This window comes from Juglans regia, chromosome 2 (assembly GCF_001411555.2).
Source record: "Juglans regia cultivar Chandler chromosome 2, Walnut 2.0, whole genome shotgun sequence".
Taxonomy (NCBI): domain Eukaryota; kingdom Viridiplantae; phylum Streptophyta; class Magnoliopsida; order Fagales; family Juglandaceae; genus Juglans; species Juglans regia.
In genome coordinates, this window is record NC_049902.1 from 629,168 (window position 1) to 643,085 (window position 13,918).

Genomic DNA, 13,918 nt, shown 5'->3' on the forward strand with positions numbered 1-13,918 from the left:
ATTATTGAGAAAATGTCAATTAAGAGTGAAACACGAGTGGAGTGCCATTATTCGAGTGCAAACACGTAAGGGAGTGTGTGAGGTTTTCCACTAATATTCTTTTTGTGCAGCATATTATAATGTCTTATCGGAGTAGCTCATCACTAAGGGGGAGAGAAGATAACTCATCCATTGTGTTGCAAGCCATGCAACAACAGTTTGAGCAGTTGAACTTGGTGTTGGGTGAAGTGAGGGATATTATGGATAATCAAGAAGTAGTGATTAGAAATCTGCAAGGTGAGAGAGATAAGAGGCGACGTGAGCCTAGAATTGAGAATGTGTATGAAAATGGAGAGTATGGTGAGGATGAGGAAAACCTAACATCTAAAGTTGGATTGGATAGACATAGAGGAGTTAAGCGTAGAAGAAGACTTAGGGCAAACCCAGGGGGTCGAGATAGAGTAGATAAGAACTTTGGGAGCATCAAAATGAAAATACCATCATTCCAAGATAGAACTGACCTTGAAGTTTATTTAGAGTGGGAGAAAAGAATAAAGTTGGTGTTTGATTGTCATAATTACTCTGAGGAGAGGAAGGTGAAGTTGGCTGTAATTGAGTTCATTGATTATGCGACTATTTGGTGGGATCAATTAGTGACCAATAGGATGAGGAATCTTGAGAGGCCTGTAGAAACATGGAGAGAGTTGAAGGCTATCATGAGGCGGAGATTTGTACCTAGCCACTACTATAGAGATCTCTACCAAAAACTACAAAATCTTACATAGGGGTCTAGGAGTGTAGAGGATTACCATAAGAAGATGGAGGTGGCTATGATTCAGGCTAATGTAGTGGAGGATCAGGAGGCCAAGATGACAAGATTTTTGAGTGGGTTGAATAGGGAGATAGCCAATGTAGTCGAGTTGCAACATTATGTGGAGGTAGAGGATATGGTGCACATAACTATGAAGGTGAAGAGGCGGCTAAAAGGAAAGGGTACATCAAGGTATACTTCGGTTTCTAGTACTCCTTGGAAACCAAAGTGAGACAAAAATGATCAAGTTGTAACAAAGGGGAAGACCGAACCACCTAAGGGAAATGATTTGGGTGAGGCTGAAACCTTAAGAAAAAGAGAGAATGAGTTGAAAAAAAATTGTGAGGCCGAGAGTTCAAAAAAAGAGGAAACTGAAAGAAAAACAAAGAGTAAAAAAACAAAGAGAGTGAGAGAAAAAAAGAGAATGTGGCCGAAACATCAAAAGAAAGATAGAGAAAAAGAAAATAGAGAGGTGGTTGAGAGTCAAGAAAAAAGAGTAGAACCACAAGAGGAAAAAGAAAGAGAGATTGTAGAGAGAAATAGAAAGACAAAAGTGAGTTTTTATGCAAAAACAAGCTTTTATGCTAACGAATTTAACGACTCTTTGCCAAGTGTTGTTGTTTCTTTGTTGCAGGGATATGAGATCGTGATTCCTAGTGGTGTGTTTAGTGGATTGTGACCTATTAGGGAGATAGAGTACTACATTGATCTTGTGCTAGGTGCGACAATTCCTAATCGACCTTTATTTGAAGAACATGAGTCGGGGCCTATGCAAGGGCATGTTGGGAAAGTTATTATTTTATTGAACTAGGGTTAGGGTTACTGTAGCCGAGTTACTGTAGTGTGGCACTGTAGCCGTGAAACTGTTCATCCAGGGGCACTTTTGGAAGATGGGGGTTTATTTTGGCTAGGGTTTCATTAGTTTTTGCTTTAAAGACTCTATGTAGCCTCATTTTAATCAGTTTATTAAGTTTATGAAATTTGATGAATTTATTCATTGTGAGTTGAGTTTTACTCCTCTTGTTCTTAATTAAACTTTTGAACTTATTAAAGGTAAATCATAACCTTTGTGGCGTTCCTCCTTTGTAATCTGGGTTCTTGAGACGGGTTCTTCAACGGGTCTAGATTTTAATATAATCTAGGTTCTTGAAATGAGTTCTCATCGAGTCTAGGTTCTCCATCTATTGACTTGATTTTGGCTTTCTTGGAGAGTTTTCAAATTGATTGTGGGTTCAAGGGATTCATTTCCCGCGGGTTCATATCAGTTAATAAGTTAGTTTACTTTGACACAATCTATAAAAAAACTTGATGGGTTTAAATTCAAAAAAAGATAATTTTAAGTTTTCAAATTTTATTTTTAGAAATAATAAGCCAACAACTCAATTATAACTTTCAAATATACCACTACTTAATAAAATAATAATTTTTGAAAATTTTATATTAGTTTTGTTTTAATTTGATGTGTTTAAATTTTAAAAGAAGTTGTGTGTAATGCCCTGGTCCCAGATGGGTCAGAGAGTTACTACCTTTCACTTAAAATCATATCTCATGATACAGATATAGATTCAGTTTCTCAGTTACACATAGATCTCATTGTTTTAAATCAACTATCCCAAATAATTAACTAGGAACACCTCAAAGTCTTAATATATACATCAACCTCTCAACATACCACCTCATCAGAGCACAACAAATTTACTGAATAAAATTCTCCAATAACCATGGCATCCTTTTTGTGCTTAATCCATTGTGCTTAACTAATCTCGTCCATGCTCCCTAATCTCGATCATCAACTGAAATATTCAAATTATCTGAAAAATATTGTGGAGATAAGAGTTGAGTTATCAACAACTTAGTAAGCAAAGAAGATATAGTAGTATGTAAACATGACCATTTACAGAATTTCGAATGCAGAACAAAATATTTTTAGTTTTAGAATGCAGAACCAATAAATGTTATCCAAATATCATAGCGATATATCAAAACATATTCGTATTCAAAAGTCATTTGGCATAGCATAACTGAGCATAATCATCTTATCTTATCATATCATATAAGAACATCATATCATAATAGATGCCATGTATAAGCCCCGTCGTAGGGTTGTGCATGTCTGCGGTTAACCAAGTAGAACCTCTCACTATTCGTCACCAAGGTGATGCACTAAAAAATATACTACTATTATATCCTGTGGTGGAGCTAGATGCTACTATTATATCTCGTGGCAAGGCCGGAGGCCATTATTATCTACTATTCAAGGCCAGAGGCCACTATTATCTCTTGTGGTAGGGCTAGAGTCTAATATTATATCCCGTGGCAGGGCCATAATCAGAGTAGAATTGAAATGCTGGTACCACACCATAATAGAATCATAATTACAAACAAAATCTAATATAGAGTTAGGATGTCATGCCAAAGATTTTTAGATGCCCAATTATATCATAACAGAGTACTGAATAGATTCATATCATTTTCACATATTCAAAACAGATTCAGAACATCTTCACATAACATGAACAAGTTTTCAGACTTCATATTCGCTCTTTTTGCACAGCTTAGAAATAGAATGTCAAAAATTTGCTCGTGTCTACATCAGTCATGACAAATATATTTTTTTGTTTTATATAGATTTCATGAGTAATGCTGAACAAATAACTAAGGTTGTTTCAAATTTTCATCATAACAAAATATTCATATTTTTCTAAAATCAACCCCAGTTCATATCTTTTATTCAAAATTTAACATAGGAATCATGCTTACCTAGAATTTTTAACTTCTTTGAATTTTCTTACAATAGTGCCAAGGGAACATCAATCATTAGCTATAAAATAGTCATGTAACTTGCGTAAATTTTCAATTGAACATATATTTCGTAGTTAAAGCCTGAGATATAAAAATCTATATTTCCTTAATATCTAAAATTCCTTGGAACCCTAAAATATCGACTCTCCCCAAAGTACTTTGATTTTCACTTATTTTCTTCGAATAATTATATGATTAAACTCTAAAACTATTACCAAGCTCAACATCTAATTCCTCTCGACTTTTATCATCAAACATGTCACGATAAAATAATAAATCCTAAAATGGGTTTTCCCGCAATATCCACTTTTAAAAAATACTAATGTCTGTAAACAAACTTCAATTTCCCGACATTCCATCATTTTTTTAAAATAATCTAATCTTTCATGGGCTGATCTCTCAAAATTTCATATAAGCTATAACGAACAAGTTTTATGCTCAAGTATGTCCTAACATTTGACACCACCTACAATATCTACCTAAAAAATGGTAATTATGGCCTTGTGAGAGAGGGATATTGGTGAGCTAGAGGGAGAACAAATGTGAGAAAGAGAGAGTGAGGGGTCGTGTGATAGAGGGGCTTAAGGCATATCGTGGGAAAAGGTACGCGATGGAGCTGGCGGAGTTCGAAGTGGTCAGCGCGGTAGCAGAAGACTGTGTGTGTGTGTGTGTGTGAGAGAGAGAGAGAGAGAGAGAGAGAGAGAGAGAGAGATAAACGAAGAAGAGACAATGGGAAAGGATTGGCTATGGGCGTACCAAGAGGAAAAACAAAACGACGGACCTGGAGTGGCATGCAGTGCCAATCGACACTTTTTGTGCAGGTGGAGGCGACGTGCGATGGCTTCCTGAGATGTAGTGGCGACTGGTTTACATTATAGAATTACTCTATTTTGGGTGTAACAGAACAGAGTTCTACTGTTGGCAATCTCTGGTTGGTTGGGTGATGGTGGTGTAGGGTGGAGGTTTGCAGGCTGGTGTTGGGCGGTGCTAGGGCAGCGTCTAAGTCGTTCCTGGTGGCTGGTCGAGGTCCTCACTCTGTTCAGCGGTGTTCTAGTGCAGTGACGCTACGCGACGACGTGACCTGGGGCTACGACTTATGTTGCTTTCATGGTGGTTGTCGTTTAGGTGGTATGTGCATTTACCATGGGCTGTGGCCGTAGGGAGGTGGTTTTGTGAGATGGAGGCTGGTGGCAGCTACGAGGAGGAGTTTCATAGGAAGAAGAAAAAAATAATTCAAGGCTACAATAACCCTAGAGACTAGAGGAGGAAGATGAGGGTTTCGGTGTGATCACCATACCAGGTAGGGGAAAAACCTCCGTAGGGTTGTGCATGAAAACATGCATTTACATGTATGTTTATAGGTAGCAGAAAACCCTAGTGAAAGAGGAAAATCTGTGTGCATGGTTTATGCGTGGGTTGGCATCACATTTGGCATGAGCCTTGGCTTTCCGCATGAGTTATGGCTTCTTGGGTTCCCAATATACTAGCCCCTTAATGCCATTCCAAAAATAATCCACTAAATCTTAATGGGCTTAAAAGAATCCTTTTGAACTCTCAGCCCAAAAAAATAAAAGAAATTCCTAGCTAACCCTAAAATTATAGCTCATGGACTTAAATCAAAATTATCCAAAAAATCTCAATTGAAGTTAAAATTATAGCTGATGGGCTTAAGGAAATATTGGCCCATTAAATATAATTTATGCTAAAAAATCCATATTCTACCAAAATATATTTTTGGGGTCAATGGTCTAATCAAAATTTCTCGTTAAATCTCAAACGGCTACCCATATTTATTAACCTAAAAAAATTAATAATACGTGGGTTTGACCTAAGCTTGGTGCTGGATCAAATCTGAATTAGTTAAAGATGAAATTGTTGATGGATCACTTCTCCGTTAGGAAAGGATCAAAATGATAGGCATATAATATTTTTTTATAATTATTTATACAATTATGCTTTGAATGAAAGACAATTTTTCTAAAATAACTTATAAATGTAACATCAATTTATATAAATATCCTATTTTAAAACTTGGTTGTAAAAATATTATAAAAGAAGTTGTGTACGTAGTATTATTTAGAAAGCAATATATTGTACAAACCATTAATTAGAAAATGATACACATACAACTTTTTACATAATCATATTATTAGAGATATTTTTATAAAATAATTTATAAAATTAATATTATTTTATAGAATAAAAAATCCTATTTATTATTTTCACATCACATATCAATATAAAAAATATGTAAATATTTATGTTTAAAATAGAAAGATAGAAATGTTTGAGATAAGAGACGATACATAAAAATTTTTCTTTATAGAAATAATATCAATTTAAAAAATAGATGTACAAAAGAATATATAAAATAATTCGCCAATGATTCTTGGCTTTTCGCAAAAAGCACTACGCAATGTCAGTGTATCATATATGAATGTCCAATCTCTGTCGGCCTCTGACAGTCATCAATAATTTGCATGTCACTTTAATTTAGGAGGGTGATGTGGCCACGGATACCTTTAGTTATTAAATTCACTTTAATTCATTTTAATTTATTATTTTAATTTTTTTAAATTTTAATATAAAATATAATAAATAATTTAAAATTTTTAAATTTTTAAATAATAATAATATCAAAAAATAATATTTTAACAATATTTTATCATCTCAATTTAATTTAATTTAATATTTAAACGCAACGTTAATTTACATGTCACTTTAATGTAATTATTTAAGGAGAGTGATCACGAGGGAATCAAATTTCAAAGGTGATCATATTGGTCTTAATTAATGTTTCGGATGGGTCTGACACCCAAATCAACTTTCAGATTTATATGATCCCATAATATTAATCTTCCAAGATTATTTTGGATTAATCCTAAAATAACTATGACTTACGTACGTTAATTGATATAATAAAACATGCACATGCACTTAATTCAAGACCAACCTCGTTGATATATATATATATATATATATATATATATATTATGAAATGGGGTTATGTAACGTCATAATAGAAGACTCAAATCATATGATTTATACTCCAAAAGGATTAGTCAATGATACAATTGGAATATCATTGAGACCTTATAAAGAGCAAGAACTTCTTCTTTTCAAGTAATGTGAGATCTCATACACCACCTACCCTTGTCCATGTCTGATATCACAATCTATCCCCCTTAAATTCCCGACGTCCTCATCGCACTTGTCTATTGTAGGTAGCACATCTCAAGTCTCACATTTCTGATTGGAACCTGACTCTGATATTATTTGTAACGCCTAAATAGAAGGTTCAAACCACATGGTTTATACTTCAAAAGAACTAATTAATGATACAATTAGAATTTCATTAGAACTTTATAAAGAGTAAAAACTTTTTATTTCCAAACAATGTAGAATCTTATACACCACCTACCCTTATCTATGTCATATGGAGTATCACAGGTTAGACCTTAAGGGCATAAACTATACATTAACGCCCAACACATGTATATATATACATTTTTTTTTAGTTATTCTGATGTGTTTGATATGGTATATTTAGTGATCATGCATGACGATCGACGCACTCAGAATTCTTTTAAGTAATTTGTGAAATTATTATTTATGCATGAATTATTGTTGCAGCTAGATAGCTGGAAATTAAATAAATAAACAAATTAAATAGGTTGGAGCTATCTAGTGTTTTATAAAAGCTACCAACAAGTCAAATAATATATATTAATCATGTATAGATCCATATTTCTTTGACCGATAGTTAAAATCAGAGTGTTTCGTTTGTTTTCGTAGATAAAATAAAAGTTAAAAATATTTAAATAAAATATTATTAGAATATATTTTTTAATATTATTTTTATTTTAAAATTTAAAAAGTTAAATTATTTATTTTATTTTATTTTATTTAAAAATTAAAAAATTATAATAATTAAATGAAATGAGATAAGATGTGCCTCTTCTAACAAGTTAGCTATCACATGATATATATATATATATATATGAATAAAGTTACAGAATTTTTTTATTTTTTTATTTAATAATTATAGAAGTTTTTTTTTATGGTGTTATGGATTTTTTAAAAATATTTAAGAATATACAAAATGTATAAAAAAAAAAAAAAAGGCCATTTGGCGCATGTAACTTTGTGACAAATTTTTAAAGTTATTTAATATTTATATATGCATTAATATTGTTTTGGAAGATCTAGAAGTACGTGCATTAATATTTATATATGCATTTATAGTTTGGTACGTACCAACAAGTCAACTTAACGCTGATTTCTAAAATGGTAGCTTTTCGGATCGCGGCCTTCTTTTACATGACAATGCTTTGGCTTCGTTTAGATTTGAAACTCATCTCAACTCAACTCAATTTATTATTATAATTTTTTTAAATTTTAATATAAAATATAATAAATAATTCAACTTTTTTAAATTTTAAAATAATAATAATATTAAAAAATAATATTCTAATAATATTTTATCATCTCAACTAAACTCAATTCAACTCACCTCAACATCCAAACACAACTTTTATATACGAGTTTATAACTCACATAATGCGTAGATTGTTGTGTATATTGTATATAAGAGAGAAGAATTTAAAGAAAGATTAGATTTTATAGTCGAAAAATTTGAAACAATTTATACTTTATAAGACAATTTATTTGATAAAACAATATAAAAGTTGAAATAGTATATTTGAATAGAAACTTGAATCAGTTTATATCTTTATATTTAAAAAAAGAAATGTAACTCAAAAATTACGATAGTTCATAATAAAACATTACTTTTAAAGATTTACTGCTTCATAAACATAAATAAATAAAATTTAAAAATTATATGGGAAGTCCGATCAAAGTTTGATAGGAAGTAGAGACCCTTCTCTGTTTCTTCTGCAGGAGGAACCATAATGGGTTCTTTTTGCTTTACAAGTGGAAAGGTGTTATTGCTAACATTCTCCATCAGAAAGGGCGTTGTTAATGCAGCCATTTCTTCTCGAAATCGCACTTTAATTCACTGCATATATTGGTGTAAGGGCGTGAGCAACGTAAGAAAATGAAGGAATTTTCAAATGATGATGACTTAAAAAAATGGGGAACAATGGAAGTAATAGCTGTGGAGGAAAAAAGAAAATCCAGTGCAGATCTCGTTTGAATCGACGTGAGCTCAAACGCTATGGATTATCGACCAAAAAGAAAACGAGACAAGAATTGTACCAGAGCTGCTGCTCGAGGAAGCAGACGCGCAGCACTTTGTCTTAGAGGGACAATCGTGCATATTCCCGGGCTTTTACATTGGTGGGGGGACTGGCTGGTCATTTTAGAGATCCATATAGCAAACTATCGGGCTCGACCCGCCACCGCCTGACCAAATCGTTACAGTTTTTTTTTTTTTTTTCAGTTATTAATATGGATACGTGTCGCTACGGCCACCGTTCTAAGCTACCGTTAGTTGTAGGATATATATATTTTTTTTCATATATTTATTTTTTATACTTTTAAATATTTTTTTAAAAAAATATAAAAAATACAATATTAATAAAAAATATTTTCTCAACCACTAAGTAAAAAATAAATTAAAATCAAATTCTACCAGGAGTTATCAATGGTAGCCCACAAGGGGAAGATTATTATTTCCCTATGCTTATATATATGTGTATATAAAAACGTATAGAATGGAGTCCTTGAGAAATTTTTATACGTATTTATATACCCATAAAATACTGGATTGTTATCTAGTGACGGAGGAGAAAGAAACGAGGGAATAGAAGAAGGTGAAGTCATATGCACCAACATGTGAAGTCTCCCCCATTCTATCATTTCTCTCTTGCCTATTTTCAACTGCTCCTTGTTGCCTGATTTATCACCAGCTTTTTGTCATCTTTCAATATTGAGGGCTCGTCTTGCCTGGACCTGTATAGAGAAATCACAGGCGCCTTTCGTCTTCCCTCTTGGAAAACCCTTCAATTTATCATTCATGGGTCTAACATTGGAGTCTACAATAAATATAATCGCAAAAGACTATCTTAACACATGATATATTAAAATATGGGTAGACGGATAAATTTTCATCCGCCTGGAGTAGAAGTACTAGATTCATGTTATCTCTAAGAATCACCTCTATGTCCATCCAGAAGACGAACCCCAACCCAACCCAAAAAAATATGTAGATAATTACTTGCTCTAGTTTATGTGTTTGTATTAATCTATTGTTCATGTATGTATGTATCCATGTATACATGATACTAGGAACACTTAGTTTTTGTATTAATTTTGTTGCATACTAGGAACTCTTAGATTTCCTCTCTAGGTTTTCTACGTAGAGGCGACTACTCTACCTGTGTGCAATTTCTCCATTTTGCTTTGTGTTGTTAAGGTTTAAGGCTATGGATGACAATCTGAATGACTTGTATAAGCATCTTTCGTTGACTGAGCAGGAGAATGATGAGGTGCATGGTGGTGGAACTAGAGAAAGCTTGCAAATGCAGTCTTATGTGGGAGCAAGTGTTTGATTCTAAAGTTGTTTATTGATAAGCATTTCAATAAGGAAATGTTTAAAGCTATGTTGCGGAAAGGTTGGAGGCCTGTGATGCGAGTCTATTTCCGTGACTTAAATGCAGAATTGTTCCTGGTGGAGTTTGATGATATTCAGGAAAAAGAGCATGTTCTCTGAGAGGGTCCTTGGTCGTTTGACAAGCAACTTATCTTGATAAAGGAAGTTGATGGTGGCCAACAGGTCCATGACCTCCCTTTTTATGGCTAGGAATGAGTATGTGAGACGCTTGATTGGAAATAAAATTGGCAGGTTAGAGGAGATGGATCTGGATGAGGGTGAAAAAGCATGGGGAGAATATATGAGAGTGTTTGTTGTTAATGTAATAAACCCTTTAATGTGAGGAACCAAAATTAACATTGACACAGGTAAATCATTTTGGGTTAGATTTTCCTATGAAAGGATGCTCAACTTCTGTTATAGGTGTGGTCGTCTTGGCTATGCTGATAAGGATTGTCTTTTTTGGAAACAATCTCAGCATTTTGATGAAGTTGAGCTTCCATATGGTGCATGGTTGAGGGCCTCAGGTTATGGAGATCGTGGTAAGGCTTTCAAAAACAGAGAGTTCTGGTCTAGTGCATCAAAACTCACCTCTTGCAAAGTGCTCGTCTCCGACAACTATAGGAGGGGAGGCTGCAACGGCGATAGCTAGAGATCTTTCGACAAGGGAAGAAGGTGGCGTAATTCACGGAAGTGATAAGGGAGATGGTTTTCAATTGATAAAGGAAAAAGAGATAATGGCCACATTGAACAAAGGAAAGCAGTTGGCGAGTTTTATTGAGACAGATTCTGAGAAGATGGTTGTTTAGGGTTAAGGCAACGGTTTGCAGTCAATTGGAGATCTTAATGGTTCTGGTACTGAGAGGGAAGAACAGTTATCTCCTAATGATGGGGCCAAGGAAAGGCTTCCAAAGCTACAAAGCCCAAATTTGTCTGTTATGGGATAGAAGTTGGATAGGTCTCATGAGCTGCATAGGACTGCTGCGTCCGTGGACAACGAGGTCCATGTTTCAGATAATGGGCCTGCATATCAACAAGTGAAGAAAGACATTGATGTGGCCTATGTAAATCGTGGGCCTGATGGTATAACGAGTAGGAAGTGGAAACGTGTGTCTTCCCTTACTCAAACGACTGAGTTGCTGAAAGAGGAAAGATGTCCTCTGGGTTTTTCGCAAAAAAGGAAAGGTTGTTATGCAGAAGAAGATATTGGGGTTTCTAATATAAGGTTAGCAAAAAAGCAAAGTTTGGTCTTGTTTGCTGCAGGCGAGGATGCATGTGTTTCAGTAGATTGATTGGCGGGAACCATGAGGATTATGAGCTGAAATACTTGTGGGCTTGGGAACCTACGGGACATTCGTACCCTCTGTGATTTGGTCAAGAAGGAAGGGCCCGATGTGTTGTTCTTGCAGGAAACAAGGCTCACTGTCCATGAGTATGAGCACTGTAAGTACAGATTTGGTTTTTCTAATTGCTTACCAATTGGTACTTGTGGAAGAAAAGGGGGTTTGGCTTTGTTATGGGGAAAGGATTTGGATTTATCAATTGTTAATTACTCTAATTATCATATTGATTTTGTTGTTAAATGTGATTTGAGTACTTGATTTTTAACTGGAATATATGGAAACCCTGATGTTAGCGAGATATTTAGAACCTGGGATTTGATTAGGGCATTGTGTCGTGCAAATGGGGATCCTTCGTTGGTGTTGGAGGTTTTTAATGAAGCTCTGTTTCACTATGAGAAAAGGGGTGGGAGGCCCCATCTAGAGAGACAAATTGAATCTTTTTGGGAGGTGGTTGGTGAATGTGGGTTGAAGACTTGGGTTTTAGAGGGAATCCTTTTTCTTGGTGTAATCGTAGGGAAGAGGCTTAGTGTATAAGTGAAAGGCTTGATAGATGTTTAGCTAATTATTCTTGGTGGCACTTGTTCCTAAATGCCATTGTTACTCATAATTTGGTGGCATACTCGGATCATGTTCCTATTTGGGTGGATAGGAGGGTGTAGTGGAGCATTCTAGAACTAAAAAGCTGTTTAAATTTGAGACTATGTGGGTGGGTGAACAAGCTTATGAGAATATTATTCAAAAAAATTAGGGAAGGTGTGCATCTCAATCTAGTATGCGTGAGGTGATGAATTTTATTAAAAGCTGTGGAAATTAGTTGAATGCATGGAATAGACAGTCTTTTGGGCATGTGCAACAAAAACTTCACAGAGCTAAACATAATTTGTCAATGCTTCATGAGAGAGGATATTTAGGTGTTGATAGGGATGAACTTGATTTGGCAAGAGATGAGGTTCAGAAATGGCTTGAAAGGGATGAAATTATGTGGCGAGAAAGATTGAAAGCTTTGTGGATTAAGGAGGACGACCAAAACTCAAAGTATTTCCATATGAAGGCCTCACAGAGAAGGAGGAAGAATAAGCTCTTAAAAACACAAGATGATAATGGGGTTTGGTATGAATCTAAAGGTAGGGATAGTTTAATTCTGGATTACTTCCAAAAACTGTTTACTTCTTCAAACCCGAGTGATTCTTTGGGTTTTTTAGAGTCCTTATCTGGTAGAGTGACTACTCAAATGAATTATTAGTTGACCAGGACATATTCTGAAGATGAGGTTAAGGATGCACTTTAGCAAATGAATCCCTCAAAAGCACCAAGACCTGATGGCATGTCTCCAGTATTTTTTCAGAAATATTGGCATGTGGTGGGAGAGTCAGTGACCTCAGTAGTTCTGGATGCCTTGAACTCAAGTTATTTTCTAGCCTCTTTAAATTATACATACATAACTCTTATTCTAAAAAATAAGTCTCCTGCAAAAGTTAGTGATTATAGGCTCATTAGTCTCTGTAATGTGGCTTATAAATTGATTCTTAGGGTGATATCAAATAGATTGAAAGCTGTTCTGTCTAGTGTTATTGGGGAGAGTCAAAGTGCTTTTGTTCCTGGTATCATAGACAATGTACTAATTGCTTATGAATTAGTGCATTATCTTAAAAGAAAGAAGAAAAGCAAAAAGGGGTGTATGTCTTTAAAATTAGATATGAGCAAGACATATGACAGAGTTGAATGGAGTTTTATTAGATCAGTAATGGAGGTTATGGGTTTCAACCAGAATTTCATTAGCTTGATTATGTATTGTGTTAGTTCAATTTCATTTTCAATGTTAATTAATGGTGATCCAAAATGGTCTGTTTTTCCAACTAGAGGAGACAAATGGACCCTTTGTCCCCTTATCTATTTCTGATTTATACTAAAGGTTTGATTACCTTATTAAAGGAAGTAGGGTTAAAGGGGGAGATTTCTGGTCTGAAAATTTGTAGGGGTACTCCAAACATTCATCATTTGCTTTTTGCAGATGATAGTGTTATCTTTTGTAAGGCTGGGGTGGGGGTGAATAGAAGAGTGCAGGCTGTTTTGAATAGATATGAATCAGTATAAGGTTAGATGATCAACAAGGAGAAGACAAATATGGTATTTAGTAGCAATGTTAGAAGGGAAGTTAGAGATGAAATAAAATAGCTATGGGGGAATAGTGAGATTCAGCAGTATGAAAGATACTTAAGACTTCCTCCTATTGTGTGAGTAGGTCAAGGCATCGAGTTTTACATTCTATTAAATAAAAAGTTTGGCAAAACCTTCAATGTTGGAAAGAAAAATTACTCACAAGGGGAAAATGAAGTGCTCTTAAAAGTAGTGGCAGTTTCTATCCCAAATTATTCCATGAGTTGTTTTTTATTACCTTATTCTTTGTGCTCTGATTTGGAGGGTTTA